Source organism: Poecilia formosa, unplaced genomic scaffold (genome assembly GCF_000485575.1).
Source record: "Poecilia formosa unplaced genomic scaffold, Poecilia_formosa-5.1.2 Scaffold133, whole genome shotgun sequence".
Taxonomy (NCBI): domain Eukaryota; kingdom Metazoa; phylum Chordata; class Actinopteri; order Cyprinodontiformes; family Poeciliidae; genus Poecilia; species Poecilia formosa.
Window position 1 is genome coordinate 138,774 of NW_006800072.1, and position 20,331 is coordinate 159,104.

A 20,331-nucleotide genomic window follows, 5' to 3' on the forward strand; every position below is an offset into this window, starting at 1 on the left:
AACGCATTGATCAAAAATCTCATAAACACATACAACCGTACAATCATTCTGATCAAAACTCACACAGACACACAAGCCTTTCTCTGTTACACTGGATTTTGATTTGACTACTAATTTATTAAGCATATGGGTAATTTAAGTAGGTAAGATAACTTGACAATATTTATACATAAACATTCATAATTAATATCAAATAGTAAACATTTGAAATGTAAATATTAATTTGAAATGTCCAAAGTTAAAGAACTTAAGTTAGTTAATTTGTTCACTTCACTTAGCACTTTGTGGGTTGATGCACAGTGGTTTATTTTTGTAGTTTGCTTAGTATTTTCTTTGCATACTGTTTAAAATGAATTTATGTACACCCAAAAAATACGGGTTAATAGTGTTACTTTTTTCTCTCTTTTTTTGGAATTGCTTAAAGGCTTTTACCTGCTTCTGGACCATTTGTAAGAGCAGTGTCCTGACACTGATAAATAGATGGAGGATAAACAAAGACAAATACTTGGTCCTCTGGGTGGAATCCAGTTGATAAAAAAAATCTACATTGAATCCGTGCCTTTTTAAATGGAGAAACTGCACAAAGTAAAGGAGAACTTGACCATCATGCGGTAAGATTTGTGTGTCGATTGCACAATATGAACTGAATGACTAAGAATGAGTACTTCCAAATTTTTGTCTTTACATCAACACTTAGATTTGATATTTATTTACAGTTGCGTGTCCCAGTGATAAATCATCCCAAAAACACATTGTAACTGCTTTTGGGAAGAATTGGGAAGCTTAATATTAAGCTATCTGAACTCCATTAAAAATGTATGAATATTGCTTAGAAGCAGGGTTCATGCCAGCACACAAAACAATGTTAAATAAGCTCTGTCATTTTTGCTAAACAGAATGATCAGATATGTTTGGTGACAGCTAGAAAAACAGTTAGGGTGAAATGTTTTGGACAAGAAAAAAAATATATTAGTAAAATTGTCTGCCCGATTACTTTCATACTTAGTGATTGTAGACCTCTGCAAGGAACTGTTGGACACAATTTTCACATTGTATGCACATTTCCTAGTTTTTTTTTTTTTATTCCTTTGCTGGCACACCAGTAAGGTCACATTTTGAGTCTTGATTATGTTCCAACTTCATCAGGCGTAAGCCTAAATTTGAACTGATCTTGAAGGTTTCTGGTGTACTTGGAGCATTTGTCTATGCCGGCTGTAAAGCAGCTTGTTCACCCTGACTTCTTACCTGCCAGCTTTTCTCTCTGCCAGCAGATTAACCTGTTTGCTCTTTAGCAGAACTCCTCTTATGCAAGAAAATAAGAAGATTTACATCCTTTCTGAAAATATGTAACACTCAATTGAATCTACTGAGATGAAATAATTGTCAATTTTGTCTGCCTCCCACATAAACTCAAATTATGCATCTCACTGTTTCTTTAAAGAAAAGTCTTTTTTTCCATGAAGATGCTTCCTATTTTCTCTCTCTTTTTTTTTTCTTTTTACCTGTGACTTGTTTTCCATCTGACCTGGTTGAGCTGAAATTGGGAGTATTCCTACCCTTCATGGGTTAGTAAAGTGGAAAATAGCGTGGCACTCTCACAGAGCTTGACTGCATCCCACTGATTAGAGCAATCAATCGAGAGATAAAGAGAGGAGGAGGGAGTGCGTGCATCCACGTGTTGACAGGAGGCTATTGTGACTAAGCAAAATAGACAACCTTAGAAGACTCTTCAACACACTCCACCTTTCTCTTGTACTTGTGAAGTAAAGAAAACAACATTGCATCAGATTCCAGCAAAAGCCCCAATCTGTTCCCCAGATTTTTTGTAGTGTATGCTTTTCACAGGTCAGTCAATAGGAAGATTTGATTTGACATCCATAGGTCTCTGCTCTCTGTTGACATACCTGTGATTACCTGTAATGCATTACTGTTCTACTACACTAAGATGTGTGGCGCACGGGTCAGGGCTATAGACCAGTATAGCACATTATTTGATGGATGGAGCAATGAAATGTTAGTTGTTGTTTTTTTTAACAGTCATACTTTGTATGGTCTCAGAATAAAATATCAGACAACATTATAACATTATATAACACTAGGAGTTGCAAAGTCCAGCTAACGGGTCACATTTCATCTTGAATATTACACAAAACTATTTAGAAACTCATCCTCTGATGTCTGTTGAATCATATGGAAGTAAGTCTACTGATCCCGTTTTAAATGCTCTCATTCAACCGAATGACTTTGGGGAGTGCAATGATGCAATCCGAGTTTTTAAAGAGAGATGCGTTGCAAGTCAATTTGAAAAAAGCCATAGAAACCCAAAGACCCAGAGACAGACAGATGCCTCTACACTTTCATTACTGTAGCTTGAGTTTATCAGACAGACTCAATTTTCTGACTGGTCTCCCTAAAGCACTGGGAGGCAACACAGAAACATTCAGAGTTTTGAAGCTCTGGTGCGTGTTGTGACTTGACAGTCAAGCGCTGGCATGAATTCTGTGCGTCTTCTGAGAGTGATATAGTTGCTGGCAAGGGAAGAGATTAGGTTTTGAAGTCAAACACTTGGACTGACAACAACATATTCAGTCTGTAATAAATCACTAAGGTGACCTTTAAAAGACAACTCAACAACTCCTAATACTATAAGTTCAGACTTAATGCAAATACTAATATGATAAGGAGCAGATAATTTAAAAAAGAAGCTGTCAGTTTCCTCGCTGATATCTAGTGCTTTTAAGAAAATTGTAATAGAGTCAAAAGTTGGCTTGTAACAAAACATTTTCTACCATAAAGAAGTTTCAAGCACCAAGGCCAGAAGTTTATAACTCAGCAGTCATATTACAGTCTTTTTTTGAGTAAATCATTCTACAGAAGCAGTGTTCAGAAAGATGTTGAATTATTTATTCTTGGTAGTAGACTCTGCGTTAGCTACTGTTTTATTGCTGCTGATTCTGAGCAAAGTTTTTGACACTGAAGACCAGACTGGATAGACCTCTGAATAGTTTAGCTACTCAGGTCAGGTTTAAGGCTTTTTGTTCTTTAAATGGGGAGGGACACCTGAACCAAATGGATGAATTGCCTAATCAGCATGACAAAGTGACCTTCAAGGACTGGAGGTGAACAACCATTTTTTTAAAGTGATCATTAACTGTAAAAAATATTAAACCCGCCACTGTATTTTTCCAAGCTGGTGATGCCCCATACATGTGCACTGAGTTCCCAGGGCAGTTACTTTGTCCAAAGAACTGTAGGCAAGGTTTCATTCTTTCTTTCTTTTCCATTGACCCTCAGTCTACCACTATACAGAACAGTTCAGCCGAAATTGTTTAATAACCTCGTCAGATGTTTAAATCTAAAGTAGTATTTAAATATTTCGAACATATTTCTAACATGTTTTTTTTTTTTTCCCAACTGGAGCTAATATTAACAATTTGAAGTGTCCCAACTATTGAGTCCTGACTTGAATTTAAGAAAAAACTTGTAAAGAGAACCAAGACATTTGTTTTAAGTAAAATGTTGATACACAGATAAGTTTTTCAGTTTTAAAAATTAATACTCCTTTTCAGTGCTGAATTATCTTTTGAAGGACGCTTACTTCCGATATGAAATAAGCTTCTTATTGAATAATTTTACATCTAACATGATAAGGGGTATGAATACTTTTGGAATTAAATCTATACAAGACAAGAAAATGGTCAGATAATAAGCTAAGTCAAAATTAAAGATGGGAGATGGGCATCTCAGTATTTATTTGTAGTGTTTCATAATTATGTTGTATTTCAAAACATTGTTTTTAGCCTTATTTTAACCCTTTTTTGTTAGAATTGTTATTTTTTTTATATATTGCATTTTGAACAAAGTTATTATTATTGTTTAATTTGCACAACCATTTAAGACCACACTGCAATATTCTGTTCAATCTTGGACTCATTACAATATAAAATGCTTTCTTCTTTTTTTTCATAATGTTGCATTTATTTGCAATGCAGATTACTTCAAAGTTCAAGAGCTAAATCTGACATCAAAGGGAAGAGCGAGATGAATGAGCAGTACGCCACTCTGTAATATCTATTAACTAAACAGTTAGCATCAGGAATAACAAATATCCTTATTTTCTTGTAGCTTATATTCCCTATTGTTCCATCACATATTATTACCTTTGTTTTAGTCTGGCCAAAAACATGGAAGGCTATCTGGGTTAGGTTTTACATCAGCTTTTGATGATAATCCAAGCACTAACCAGCATGACACAGTAAAAATAATCAACATTCTCCCATTCATGTGGAAGATTATTTTAATACATGTTTTATTGTATTGTTGTATTGTGATTATTTTTTTTTTCCAATTTTTGGCCCAGATCAGGCACATAATGATTTGTACCACTATTATTAAACCACTATTTTTATTTGTCCCCGTGTTTGGTCAGTCATTAGCTGAAAAATGAGAAAAAAATAGCAAATCAAAATGTTATGATTCAGATAAGTTTCTGTGCTTCTAATTAATAGTGCCTCATCTGTTCAGCAATTATAAACACAAAGTTAAAGCTTAATAATCTGAAACTTGGATTTTTTTTCTGCATGCTCTGCAGTTGTTCAGACTTTCCATTTTAGCTATGATTAGTGCCCTAAATATGCCCTCATTGCTCAGAATTTAATTTGAGCGTAAAAACATGAACTAATTTTGTGCATATTTAAAGAGACACTTTAAAGCTCTTTCACAATTCTTTAATTCATTACTCTGTCCATCTAATGATTTTGTTCACTGATCTCTGCTTGAAATGCTGAATCTTCCCTTCTTTCCTCTTGATCTCTCCTCTGAGTTAAAAATGGATCACTCTGGAGGCATTCTGAAGACGTTTCAGGCATAACCCTAAACCATCTGAGCTTAAGGATTAAGAGCATTAGTTCTACTAATTTTAACTGTGTAGGACAGTATGTCTTGCATGTGGATGAAAAAAAAAAAATCCATAGAGAAGCACGATAGTACCTTTTTTTTAAGATTGCTGCTTGCTGCTGCCAGTCTAAATACCAATGCTTTTCTCTAGAACCTTATTTTCTAGTCTGGACATTAATGACAAAGTTTCAAAAATACATTTTAAATTGCGTTATGATGTTTTTGGTACATAGCTTTTTTTCTTGGGCCGTTCTTTAGTTTTTTACAACCGTTTCTGTTTTTGTTTCATTGGTTGAAGAACTTGATAAACACCAGAAGATTAAGACTGTGAAAGATCGTGAAACCTGATAATTGTTAAAAAAAAAAAAGTTGTCTTTTCATGACCGTTTTCTGTTTCTAAATTATTTCTATCTTGCCCATTGTCCTATTAATCAAATTATTAGTTACTCAGTTGAAATTTTGTAAATAACTTCAAGTCAAGCACCTCTGTGCCTCCAAATGACATACATAATATAGTGGTACAAGCCATGTGAAAATCCACCTCCCTACAACACTCTGACACATCAGATATTAACTTAGTTTTACGGTGTTGAAATGCTGAATAAAACGAGAAGACCAACATTAAAGATCTATTGTCTGCAGAGTACCTGCAAATGAAATTAGTCTGAAATGTGGCACATTAATACTCTTATGAACAGTAATGAGTGTAGATGGTTAATATATGTGTAAAGATGTGATATCTCTGCTGTAATAAATAGAACAATTGAAAAGGGAGAACGAGAAGATGAGAAAAATTTACATTTTTACTCCGGTTGAGTTAGGGAGAAATGTTTTGGTATGAATTGGAGTTCACTGATGCAAGCATCTTATAATAAAAAGATTTCAAGTAAAAGCAGAGCAACAACAGTTCACTGGAGAAAATGTTCTCTAACATTCATATCTAAATAAAAAAAAATCTAATCAATTTATTCAGTGAACACACAAGATTTCAACTTAGATTGTTTTTACAGTCTATTTTTAATATATTGTGTACTGTAGTCTTTAAAATAATCAGACTTTTCTAGAGTTCTTATTTCAAAACATGAACATCTGGAGCATTTGCACGATGCATCTTTTATGTTTGGGACTGGTAGATAAAATCTATCAGTCAGTGAGGAGGTGAGCTGCGTCAAAGTAACTCCAGCTGTCACGAGATGATCATAACTGAGATGACAGAGTCCAAAGTGGATATACATCATTTAGCAGAGATGATATAACAAAGAACCTGTAATGACAGATGTGCTAAAGGCCAAGCAGACTTATCAGAGGAATATAGAAAAGAAAAAAAATGGAAAAAGGGAGTTGAGGTGGAGATAATAAGACAACATCACAGGCGCTCCTTCTTAATAGTTGCTTTAGTTCAGCAAACAAGCAGCTTTTTGAGTTATTACTATGGTTTATGCAGTGGATTCTCAGACACCAGAGAGGCCTTGGGTGATCCCCTCCTTTTGCACCTCAAAGGGCCAGAATGGGGTGAAAAACAGGATGCAGCTTTTAATTAGAAGTAGCTAACCAAATACCACTTTCATTTATTACACTAACATTTTCTTCCCACATTTGCTTATAAATTCCAAAACACTGTGGGGCACCCAGTCATCATTGACTGGAAATGCAAACAAATATACTCAGTTGGATCTTGTCCTTCCAACTGTAAAACTGCCTCTGATGTGTGACTTCTGTGTGTGCCCCCTGGGCTGTGAGGCATATGGTCAGTGCCAAAAAACTGGACCTCAAAAGCCTTTATAGTTTTTTCTAATCAAAAATGTCCATTCGGAACATTAGCCTGCACGAAACCTCTATTATTCATATTAAGATCTCATATAGGCTCTGTTCAGCAACCTTGCTGTTGGCAAGTTCAAGTATAGGTGACTATTTAAGCTGCCTTTTTCCGATAGTACAAGTAGATACTCAAATTTTCATTTATATCAGATTGAATTTGCATGAAATGACCTGGGAAGTGTTTCTGCTCGTGCATTTTGCTGCTGTACATAAAGTATTATTTCATTCCATATGTCTAGTTGGCTTCAGCAAATTGGAGAGCTATAACAGACTGGATCAATGGTCTATTTTAATATAAATCACATCACAAGTGCAGCTGCTAAGCTTCCATTTTACGTGCAACTACTGAAGTGATCAGATAATGACATGATAATACATCCATAAACTATATCTACACATGCTGATGCATTAAAAACTGGCACTAAATACATTGACCTGGACTTAAAGGAGATGCCAAGGGGTGTTTGTTTATTTTGGATCCTTTAGCCTCAGCAGATCCATTACAGTTGAGCATTAATATAATGATGTTATGACCATTTTGTTTTCTAATATTTCTATATATATGATAAACATAAAAATGTACATTAAAGACTGTATTCATATTCATTTATATTTTTAAGATGAGCTAAACTGACATTTCAGAGTGTTGTTTACCACTCAGTGGTTGCGTCTGACTCATACAGTTGTCTTTGCGGGGGGTTTTCCTCAGGACAGTGAATATTTTTGAAATTGTATCTTATAACTTCTTTTTTAATAGCTCCAAAAGAAAGATTTTGTTTTTATGTGAGACATTTGCTGCAATTCTGACAAGTTATGCAAAAAGAAAAAAAAATCTTAAATTAAATGCAAATTTTCAAAAAGTATTTGAATTATTAATTGAAAATAAACATCTTAAAGGCGCTCTTCTATCCAACAACTCAGTAAGCTATTCCATATTTATTCTTTAAAAAGAACAGACCAAGAATGATTTTGTTTAGATTATATTTTTATGAACTGAAACTGCACCAGCTACAGAGTGCCTTTTAAGGAGGACTTATAAGGAATGCAAATGCTGTAAGATTCATTTTAGCAGGATTCAAGTCCTAAAACCAGAGTGAGGAAGAAGTTCTGTTATTGACGTCAAACAGAACATATGGTGCTTCAAGAGACTGAACCACAGAGTTGAAGTGAAAATCTTCAGAGTTGGATATTGCAAATAGACTTTACTGTTTACTTAAAAGACAATTAGCCGGAAGGTAAAAGTTCAGTTGTTTTATTGCACTGCTGTCATATTTTCTACAGTAATTTTGAATAATTTAGAATACTGGTTCTGCTGATGCTTGTTGTTCAGATTAAAGTACTTTTTAGTGTCAATCCGTAAGCAGGTATTAAATATATTTTTAGCCCATATTTCTGCATGAAAATGTTTTTTAATGGTCTTCTCTCATCTTGTTATCTTAGATGCAATGTTTTTGTGTGGAAATTCATAATAAGAAAATAAAGTCTTGAAAACATAAACTACTGTAGTTAATCTACACAATACTTTGCCTAGTTACTAAAATAAGTTAACTTTTCAATATTTGAATTTATAGACCGACTGTATATAGATTGTATTTTCATTACTTTGTAATGCAGTTGTCCACTCTGAAATGTTTATGTAAGATTCATTTCTGTAGTTATATCGCTAATTTATTCTCTTCAAATGGATTACCTATTGCTAGTCATTCTGTCTTATAATGCGATGAATAAACAGTTGCATGGCTCAAAAGCACAGCAATTCACAAAGACAGCAGAATAATTTCAGTAGTTCATGCAGGCTCAGTTAGAAGAATACATGCACTCATTGATATATTCATTTTGGGGTTTTAGGATGAATTTCAATGGGATTTTTTAGGGTGGTATTTGCTAAAAAAAAAATCAAATATGTGTTGAATCCACCATTTCCAAAAGCAGTGAAACACACTCTGAGCATGATGCTGCTCACCTCATGCTTGAAACATTTTAATTAGTTTCAAGAAAACTTCAGATTCCAAGTTTGTGCTACAAAATGCCCTCGTTCTGCATTTTTATTAGCTTTTCAGCAAGCTAATATCTTTCTTTTTGTTATTTCTTTTTATCTCTTCACTTCAACTATTTATTGTTCAAAGTACATTTACCTGTTTCTATTGAAAGAGTGTGCTGCGACTATGATCTAGTTCAACACATCTCTAAATATGCAGCCATCTGCAAAGCTTTCTACCTCTTCCATTCTCACATGTTGTTTATGTTTCATCTTTCACTCATTTATCACTACTAGGAACCTAAATGCTGACAAACAGATGATTAAAGAGTAGTTCAAATGATTTAAGAGTAATTATCTGGGCATCATCAAATTAAGTCATGTTGACAGCAACTGGCTAGTATAAACTGTTGCACCTGTTTTAATTCATAGTGTGTACACGTGAGTCAGAGAGCATTATTACCAGATTTACCACATGCATTCTAAAAGACATTGTCATTTAGTGACAATAAGGAATTATTATTGCTTTCTTTTTTGTCTTGTCTCGACTTCTGAGTGCTGCATTCAACTTCACAGTTATATTGTTGCTTTCTTTGCTTTAAATAAGGTCTATCAATCTCTGAGATGCGTTTGATGGATTTACATGTAGATATATTTGAACTGCTGACTCAAGAGTGGAAAGAAAAGATGAAAGCTATTTTTCAAACAGATTCTTGGATAAGTAGGTATGGCATTTTTGCTGACCTTGCAGTTCATCTGCTGTTTAGTAAATCATCTGAATTGGCTGCTCGTGATGTTTAACTGTACATGGTAGTTTCATTCAACAAAGTGGCATACACATTTTAAATATTTTAAGTAAGATTTTAATTCAAAATTGACCAATGAGGGAATTGCATTTTAATCTTTGTTGCGGGTGAAGGTAAAGATCTAAGTTCAAATTAATAATTTCAACTGCTTTAAGTTTCAATTCAACGCTGAACACACTGCTATGCTCTTGGTGCCCTACAGAATTTTATTATATGGTTGTATACTTCACATTTCTCAGTCCTTGTAATTTATTTCCAAAGTAGAATGAGTGAGACTGGTCTGCAGCCTCGCTATAATGGAATAGTGTGGTGGTTAATGGAGATGCATTGTAGGCCAAGATTTTATGCTGAAAGCACTTTATGACAACATAGAGAGATGTAGTGCTGGGCGATAGTCATTAAGCTCTCATTCAGTCCTCTTTATGCTCAGGGGCCGACTGACGTGACAGGGGAAATATTAAAGATCTTTGATGACACATGGCAAGTAGAGAGGAAAGTATAGGATTCTTAAAAGGTCCATGGATTTGCCTTGTGTTTACTTTTTAAAAATGTCATACTTCTTTTATATTTAAGTGCATGAAAGAGCAGCTGTCTTTAAGGAACTCTGATTTAGTGTACGTGAGGCATTTTTGTCTCTTGCATAAATAGCATTCATCTTTTTAGTTTTTTTTTATTATTATTTTGAGTGGTGCTCTACAGTTATTAGAAATCCCTTTCAGACCAGTCGTAGGTTACAGTTTGAATAATCTGTTCAGAGAAATTTGGAAAAAGTTTCCATGAACAACTTGAGATGTTTTTAGAAATGCACGAGTGGACCATGGGATCCACTGATCCTCCCTGACCATGGGAGGATCAGTAAGTGGCAGCTTTGTGCTTGCGCCATTTATTTGGAGAAGGGATGAGGGGGAATTGATCTGGTTCCAGCCAGGATGGGCAAAGGGCCCATGGCAACAGCTGCTATTCACAGAACATGAGTAAGAACAATACCTGCTTCCAAGTATCTCCAGTAACACCAGAAAAAGCTGCTGGAATTGTCTCTAATTAGTTTTTTTTGTTTTGTTTTGTTTTTTTACACCGAGTTGCTAAAGGGATCTTAAGAGTCACTTAATAAATCAGAATATGCCAAAAATACTGCTGTTAAAAGAAATAATCTCATGTTGTTTTATGATTATGTTGTGTTCATTAGCTTTTGGGGTCAAACTACAAATTAAATATTTAGTAACAAGCAAGTTGTCCATAAACTGTATCTAGTATATCTATAGCTAGTTTTTTTCAGTTTAGAAGTAGAATAACTTGAATGTGACATCATTCTCAGATCAAAGCTCCACATTTATTTAAAAAAATGCAGTGCAACTGCCATGGATTTGCTTCAGGCCTTTTATAGCTTTGTGCCAGGCCTGACCAGTGTCTCTGTAATCACACCGCTCTGCTTAGTTGGGAGACACTGCCTGGACATTGAATGCAGTGTACAGTGTTCCAGTGTTTCATGGGTTCTCTTCCTGGAAACTCCAAGCGGTATTCCGTGGAGTACTGACCTTAACTGTATCTAGACACAGTGTCTAGATAGTCATTAAGCTCTCATTCAGTCCTCTTTATGCTCAGACACCTGAAGTGTCTGTGTCTGGGTACAGACACCTCAGGTCTTAAGTTTACCTATGATGATGTTTGAGTGTTTGGTTGGTGAACTTAGCAAGTCATCAAATCTTTTCTATTTAGCTTCTAGTTTCAGCAGGATAGTTCAGATCCAATTTGCTGAGAGTTGGTTGAGGATGAAATTTGCTCGTTAGGATTCAGGACAAAAATACGACTTAAGATTTTATGGCATTGTACACAGCATTGCTATTTTATGATTATATTTCTTCTTAATAAATTGTCCTGCAAAATAATTCAAACATGGACTATTTATCAAAAAGTAAAGATTACATTATTTAAATGCTTAGAACACTGAGAAATATTTATTCTAACTCCTCATTATAGAAATGCTTTCTCTTGAGGCAGCTCTGCTGTTTAAAGTGCTTTACCCAAAGAAACTCAGCATCTCTCTCTTTGTTTGTTTGCATTTAGGTGTATGTGTGTGTGAGATAGAGCAAGGCCACTGTTTAAGACTACCACTGTGAGTTTGTCTTTCTTCCTTACCTCTCCTCTCTCCATGCCAGGCGTTGGGCCCTGAGCTCATCTGTAACTCGGAGGATCTGGAGTGTGGCCAGAAATGCAGCCTCCACTGCCAGCACAACACTCGCCTTGACCTCAATATGCTAGCCGCAAGAAGATATCAGCAGGGCTTAGGGAAGCAAGTTGCAGCGATAATAGCGAGTCTTTAGATGTCTCACCTGCAGGTGTTCTTCTGGCTATTCAATGAGGCAGTCAGCCTCATTGAATAGCCTCATTGTGATTCCCTCTGTTTTCTCTTTATTCTCAATTTTTCCATTCCATGGCTTTACTGTTGTTTTCTTCATTCTTCATGTTTACCTCAGTTATTTCTTTAATTGGTAGTGACTTTTTTATTTTTATTTTCCTCTTAGTCTTGAATGAACATAGTTCCCTACAAATAAATTACCAGTGTGGAAGACTGAACCGTAAGATTAATTTTAGGAGGCACTTGACCCCCTTAATTTTAAGCTTTCTTTAGATGCAATTAGTGGGAAAACAAATTAGGCCATGTCTAAGCACAGCAAGGGTCCTATTGAGCTAGTTGACACTGCCAAGCTAGATACCAGGGTTTATGTAATTGGAGTTGCACTTCTTTGTAATTGGCTTACTTTTTTCTAAAATTTTCATGTGTAATAGGAAAAATGTGACATAAAATAATTAGAAAGTGATCAGATTATTTATATTTTTTTTTTCAATTTTTATGGTCTAAGGAACAAATTGATTTTTTTCTATGTGTCATATTAATGGAAAATATAGATAAATTGCAGTTTAGGGATTGAAAAGAGAGATCTACCAATTTTTCCGTCTTGGTTTGGTATCTGAACATATTCAGCTAGTTTATTGTCTTCATGACTGTAGTTCTATGTACCACTTTCACACATTAGTGGTCACTGCAGTGAAAAACTGTTTTCCTGTATAGGTGTGAGTGTTAATAGTATATCTTGGATATGAGGTTTTCCATGCCTACTGGAGAGAAAATCTGAGTTTACAAGACTGTTACAAATTTAATGACTCAATGCAACTGAATGGTCGCTCTGGCAACATGCTTGTTCAGGAGGAGGGATTGATGCAAAGTCTGTGACTTCATGCAGTCAGTTGTGATTCTTATATATATACTTATATATATATAGGCAAGTTCTCCACAATGTGTCCTGCTATGGTCATTCCCTCACATCTCACAGAAAAAGACTTTGCCCTATGGGAAGTAAAAAAAAAAAAAAAAATTCTGGAAGCAATATGCACTTCTTCATAGATGGCACCTTCAAGCACATTGAAGTTACCCATTTCATGAATACTGATGCACCCCCTTACTACGAATGCTGTACTTTTACAGCCTTCATAAATATTAAAGAGCTTTATCGTTGTCTTTTCTAGGTAGAATTGTATTCCTGCTTTTCTTAAAGTCTTACAAAAATACATACTCATTCATCCATCAAACAAATCCAACTGTTTTCTTGTCTGGTTAGGATGAGATTATGAAAACTTGGCTCAGATATTGGTCCTTGTCGTGTAACACAGCCTAAGGTTGCATTTCCATATGAAGTGACACTCTTGAGTGACAACGTTTTTCTGAAGCTCTATTGACATCCTCTTCCTGCTGCCAGTCCACTTCATCAACAGCTGACTTTTTGACCTTTAAGGAGTAAAATGCTCCCCACATTCTGGAGTGTTTTCACTGTATTTTTCACTATGCAACTATGCCTACGAATTCACAATCAAAGAACTGTTGTTAGGGGAGATTTTTCATATAACACAAAACAAAACAATGCAAACAAAGTCAAAATGATTCAGATTTAAGCAAAGGTTCAAACAACTGAAAAAGTTAGAAAAGCTAACTTCTGACAAACACTAACACTGAAACCCAAAGCCTTACCTGACACATTTGGTGATGCATTTTTGCCTTATCAGCCAAGAATTAAGGCGATGATAATCTTCATATCCCTTTGCCATCATCAGGAAGTGCATTCCAAGTGGCAAAATATATTATTGACAAGCAATTTAAAATATTGCATAAAAGCAGTTAGTGTAACTGTAATATGGCACAAACTGACACTGTGGTGGCATGTATAGTTTGATAAACTGTGAACCTGTAGTTGTTACACTATTGACCCAAGCTGCAAAAAATGCCATCAGCACAAAATCCCCTAACTTATTTTCTTCCAGTCTTTAAAAGTCCACCTAGAATAAAACGATAAGAAAAAGCTCAGTCACGTATGTCTCCATTTTGTACATGTTGAGATCACACATGAGTGACAATCTTTCCTATCAAAGGCATAAACAAGCTGGGCAAACATCAAATTCACAGCCAGTGGGAGATGCATAAAAAAGGAGAATTGAATATTTGCCTCTTCAGAGAACGTGATAAACATAAAAGGGGAGAGCTGCGAGTGTGTCTGACATTTCCAGTGCTGGTATTTTGCTGCGTGAGACCTAGAGGGAGTGGAATTGAAGAAGCCTACCATCGCTCTTTAACATTTGTTTGGGTTATGTTTGCACTGACTGTCTGCACCAATATAGCTTGTAGGGGTTGAAAACTTGTCATAAAGTTACTTGGAAAACCACAGGGAATACAAAACACAGAACAAGTGATTGGAGAATAAGTTCAAAGGTCCAAGGACTTGATAGAAAAAATGACATTTTTGTGTCATTGTGAAGCTGCTAAAAGATATGCATCTAACATCGTAGACAGTATCACAGTACATTATGCGACTACAAGCCCTTAGAGCTTTTACACAAGAGCCAGAGATGTGCCTCTATGCTTTTAGAATGCAGATTGCCTGTTTGTTCGCGAACATTGTAGTTTTACTGCAAGTTTTACATCCAAACACACCAAATATGTGATCATGCCGCAACTGGAAAACAAACCGCATGCTTAATGTGATGGTACACTTGCTTTTTGTTGACTTGTGGTTTGGCACTGGGTTAAATAGTGCTTTGCAAAAGCATCAATCCCTCTTTAATAACCCACTTAATACATAAAAATATTTTTTAAAAAGTTCATGATTTTTGACAAGTGAATGGAACATCTCTTAAAATTCTTGATTTGTGCTTTATTTTGTATTATTTGCAGTGTGAATCATAATTACTAGCAAACAAGTTTTTGTGATACTGGAACTCCTGCAGTGCTGCAGATGCTGCTGTGGTGATCATGCAGATTAGCCAGGATGAAGGTAAAATTTTGCCAGTTAATTCAAACTCCAGCTCTTGCCTCTGGTCAGAAAGCTATAGGAAATGATGAAAGAATCACATTTTGAATGCAAGTAGCTAAGATGAGCTTTATCTGTGAGAGGGAGGGGTGAAGCACTTGGATTTTTTTAATATACCTCTTTGTAAAAGCTCAAAGTAATGTCACTGGATCCCTACATCAAAATGAACTATGAAGTGGCTTGTGCATTTTTTATGTTGATTTGTGGACATTTTCATTGAAAGATGTTTTGAACCTCTTAATTAAATTGTTGAGATATTAAGAATTTATCAATCAAGTTTATATCACAGTATTTTTATTCAGTGTTTTTTTTCCAACTAATAATAACATTAAAGATATACTGTAAAGTTACAAAAATAATAAAATCCTGTAAATTCACATAGGAAGGTAACAGCTGTTTTATTAAATTGTTCACAGATTTAGACACATTGCTTGTAAATGATAAAATCTAAATCAAATTGTAAATTGAAATGTTTTCTTCTGGGTGAGTTATTGATTTGTAAGTATGCGGTGTAGGATTTGTTGAAATATGACACAGCTGCAAATGCCTAATTGAAATGCCATCAATACTGTTCTGAATCCCGTTTTGCTCCTTGCTGTGTATTCTCTCCACGTAAGCTTTCATTTCTAAGCAACATGACTTTTCCAGCTGCTTCAGTAGTTTAGTGGGTGGACTGTTGGACAATGGCGGCTAGCCCATAAAAGCTTCTACTTTTCAGTTAAAAAGAGAATAGAGGCTGAGCTTCCAAATACACTCATAAATGGAAATCATTTCTAAAAAAACATTTTAATATAACAAATAAGCTTTTTAATGTATAACTTAAATATAATCATTTGTTGTAGATATATTGTTACCAGAACATAAATATAAAAAAGCGTAGTTTAGGTATATAAATGACTTTATTTTGGTAGTATGTCATATTCCTGTTTGAAACACATAACAGTAATGTATACTGATGTCTGCTGCATGACTGATGACTATTTACATGAAGCATACAAGCATATTAAGTCATCTATATTTATGTAGAATGAGTCAGTGGGAGGTGCATCTGCTTCCTAAAGGAGCGCTTCACTTCAAAGACGAATATTTTAACCACTATCATAGGGTGGAGAGTTGGGAGTATGGATAACCATAAGAAATGAGATTCAGATTACATGCACACATCTTACTATAACATCAATGAATAAAGTTATCTAGAAATATTTTTATGGAGGTTGGGTTTATTCTTCTTCATGCATAGAAGACAATTTCTCCGTCATATTGCAATCTAGTATCAGTAATAGGTTCACACAGTGTTTTATTCCACTCAGTTACAAACCAATGCCAGTTCATGTTCTGTTCATTTCTGCTCTCTCCTCTGTCTGTGTCTCTCTATATGTTGTATCAGCAGAGTAAATATGCCAGTTGGACTCAGAGTTTAAAGGTCCGGCATGGACCTCACAGAGACAGGGTGGGGAGCTGTGGGCTAAATGTCATTTTCAGTCTGGCCAACGCAGTTCACGGCTAGAGGGGAGGTCACAAGGTCTGATGAAAACAAATCCATCATTTTGCTGCTCAGGTAACAGACCAGAGAGCTGAGGAGGAGACAGGGTAACAGCAGAGCCATAGAGGTAGATGGAAAGATGGATGGGACTCATCAGGAGTTATGCTTCTCTTGTGGAGGGATTATTCTTAGCAATGCTTAGCTGGTCACAGATGGGAGTGGGCTCATGATGATTAAAGTTGGGGGGTCAAAAAAGAGGGAGATTCAGTCTCAAGTCCATATGATCATAATTCCATCTGATCCCCAATCTGCCAAACACCTCAAAATCACATCTTACACTGATCTTTTTGTAAAAATGCATCGTCTTCCATAGGCCACAGTCAGACAACTTTACCTTAATGAATAATGATAGTGCGTCATGTTTCATATTTGAATTTTTCCAAGATATTACTATATACAATGCATATTCTTGTACCCCTGGCTGGACCTAATTATTAAAAAAGTTTAATAGGCTAGTGTCTAAATATGATTTTCATTGTACTTCTTGTTACGAGCAGATTGCTCTTCCCTACTTTTAATCCTTATTCAGAAACTCAAAATGTTCATAAACGGCAAACTGCAAAATCTAATCGTGTGCATACCATTTAAATTGTATAGCACAATGACATCAAATATTTATTTATTCTGAGAGAAAAACATCTTCATTCTCCTGTCTGATTGGAAGAGAGTGCTGACTCCATCAAGTCCTCCTAAAGTTTAGCCAGACAGGGTAATTGCTAATCGTTCAAGCCTGAGACACACCTAACAAAGCGTGCTGGAGCACTCGCCTTCAGTACGCGCCTTCTTCTGTGGCTCTCCGACTGTGTGAAAGTGATAGGATGTCCCCTGGGAGCAGAATAATGTACATCTAGCTGCAGCTTCTAATGGGCTAATGGGGTGAGCGTGGAAAAGAACAGGAGAACAGCTTTCACTCTGGCTGTTGTGGATAAAGAAAATAACTAGACACAAGTGGCGATGACAAAAAGTAAAGGAAATGGATGGGGAAAATGTGAAAGAAAGAGAGTGAGAATCAGATGAAGTGACACTAAATTGAAAGCACAAAATAAAGAGAGACGTAGAGCAGTTTTAAGGAAATTACGGCTGTAGTTAGGAGTAAGATGGATAAGCGGAGGAAGTGAAGAAGATAGAATGGCATCCAGTAATTATAAAGATAGAAAACGAATGAGGCAGACAGGGGAAAAAGAAAGATGGTGAAAGGAACAAAAATATGGTGCTGGGAGAGAGAAACTGCTAAAGCACTAAGAGGTTCAGCGGAAAGGCAATTTAGTGCTCTAATCAGATTGCTATTGAATGTGAAGGAATTATACTATGGCCCTAAAGCAGGCTGGGCAACAACAAGACACTCAGCATCCAGGGCAGTTGGGCCTTTGTCAGTTATACAAGCCACTGACAAAGAACAGAAAAGTATTTTTAATCTTTTTTTTTCTGTGCGTCCCCTTAATGTTTTGTGCTCTGTGTTATGAGATTACTGAGTTGTTATGGAGACTAGTGAATTAGAATATACAGCTGAGTTTGGGAAAAATACAAGATGCTGTGTGTTGGTTATAACATTCATGAATATACAGTGAAAAACTATAATATCATGGGACCAAATTTATTACAGTTTTAATTCATGTTATAAATATTGCATTCCTTCTGAAAAAAACGTTCAGGGAAAGAGCTGAATTGCTGCAAAAGGTAGATCTGTAGAGTTTCACTTTGCAAATTGTTTAATTTAAATTTTCTTTTAAAAGAAACAATGTTTTTTTTCTGTTCAGCTCACAGTTAAGCAGTATGTTCTGAGTTTATCATAAGAGAATAAAATATGTTGAAGTTTGTGGTCGCACTGTTACAAAAGGTGGAAAATTCAAGGATGATAAATACTTATGTAAGGCATCATAAAGCAACAGTTTAACAATGGATTAACAATGGATGCTTTGACTCTGTTGCATCTAGCTTTTTCACAAAGATACATTTTTTATTCTCTTTAATAAGTGAATTCAGTAAGTCTGCCAAGAATAACTGTGCTATTTAAAAATAAAAATAAAACACCTTTTAGCATTAACAAGATAGTTAGCCACAATCTTTTAGCACTTGGTGCAGAGTTTAAAAAGATTATGATACAACTCTAGGTTCTGTAGGTCTTTCTTAGATCTTTTCATCACTTTTTAAAGACTCATTTTCAGATAGAATTAATTTCACGTTGACACGTCTTCCTTTTCACTTTAATTTTCTTCATCTTATTTTCTGAAGAACACAATATCCCATGTGTTGCCGTGGTCAGGTTCAGGGACGCAACCAAAAGTGAAAAGGCAGCCAGAAAAAGCCTGAAGAAAAGACAATTAAAAAGTCCAGAGTACTAGAGATGAAAACTATGCAAAATATTTACAAGAAAGTCTGGCTCACTGGAAACTCCTTGAAGGTTTAACAAATTAAAACCTTTGCAAAAAGTGTCAAATTTTGTTTTGCATATTTGATGACATTTATTTTAGGGTAAATTTGTTAGACATAAAAAAACTTCTCTTTTACTTACATTTTCCAGATTTTTATTAAAAATGACTGATACCTGAAAGACATGACAAACATCAAATGATGAGTGTCAGCCTTTGAAGCTGTCTTTTATCTCTCTTTGCTGGTCCATCTTCTTTCTTTTTCAAAGGCTCCTTGATCGGTTCGAAATAAGCTGATTAACTTGTTACAGACTAATCTCATTCCTGTTGCCTGAGCAAAATCTTGAGCTCCTTTTGTTATGTGTTCTGAGTCATTGTCCATTTTACTGTATTCTAATTAGCTCTGCTGTTTTTGTCTGAATGTGAGCCTCACAATTCCTCCCGCTGATTCACGTCATTAACAAACACTGAGAGCTGTGGAGCATTTTTGTTTTGCAAAACAAACAAAAAAAAGCATTTGGCTTGCAACTAAACTTAATTACCCACCTGTTGAGTGTTCTTACCTTCAAAATGCAAATCCCAGTTTCAAGAAAATTCATTAAACTGTTTACAGGTGCTAAATGTGTGCACACCTGAGGTTGTCTGTTCTTCAAATTCTGTGACTGAGACCAAAAGGAAGAAATCCTAATATAGCATCACAAAATACGTTTTACAATATTATGCATGTATTTAGGGGAAAGTCCACTCATTATAATGTACATTCATGTAAACTACAAGACAATTAGAGCATGTCAGACTGGAGTTACCCTACAGTCAGACGCTATTCTTAAAGTTTTGAAGAATAATCAAATAAATTAGGTCAGGACTCTGAGTTTTCTTTTAAAAAATCAACAGATAAAACATTTTCCCACTCTGTTACTGTACTTTATTCTTAGTTAAAATAATCAAAGTGTTTTTGCCTTCCAACACAACACTATCAGCTTCCTATTTGTAATTGTTTTGCTGGACCTTCTTCTACCTCCTCTACGATTTCAAATGACTGCACAGTTTCTGGGCTTAAAACCCTTCTCATCATGTCCTATCAGCCTGAACGTCCAGAACAGGTTGCTTGGCAAAGGGAAAACTTTTCAACACAATTTTCTGTCCGGGCAAATTGGTGCAGTGGGAAGAACTCAAGTATCATAGGTGATGGAGCATGGAAAAGTTTAATGAGAAAGGGGATGCAGAGGGGCGGACAGAAGTAGATGGATGGATGAAACACATAGGAAGGTAGACAAAAGATAAGAAAACTGGGTTGGATCAGATATAGGAGGATAGAGAGCAAAAAGAGAGAGAAAGAAAACGGTGAAAATAAACATATCAAAAGACAAGTGATCATATAGCTCCACTGAGTCTTGTCTGCAGGATCAACTTGTTAGCCCAATTTCCTTTAAGCCATTGAAGTCATCTCCACTCAGAGACTCTGCAATCTGTACATAGTCCTGCTGTTTAACTGGCTTTCTTCTATGCAGTTGTACTATTCTGCATGGACATGTGCACGGAGGAGTGAATGGTGTGGAATGAC

At 35.5% G+C, this 20,331-nt stretch overlaps 1 protein-coding gene and 1 long non-coding RNA gene across 2 annotated transcripts in view; one reads left to right on the top strand and one right to left on the bottom strand.

Moving 5' to 3' along the window:
* The window catches only part of LOC103144856 (uncharacterized), a 13,230-nt gene extending 1,158 nt beyond the window's left edge, over window positions 1–12,072 (top strand). Inside the window, exons 2-3 of the long non-coding RNA XR_001663329.1 lie at window positions 425–611; window positions 11,655–12,072. This is a non-coding gene — a long non-coding RNA (uncharacterized LOC103144856). The remainder of the gene's footprint in view (window positions 1–424; window positions 612–11,654) is intronic.
* Window positions 1–20,331, bottom strand: part of kctd16b (potassium channel tetramerization domain containing 16b) — a 93,564-nt gene that overhangs the window by 37,356 nt on the left and 35,877 nt on the right. The gene's annotated exons all lie outside the window — the stretch shown is intronic.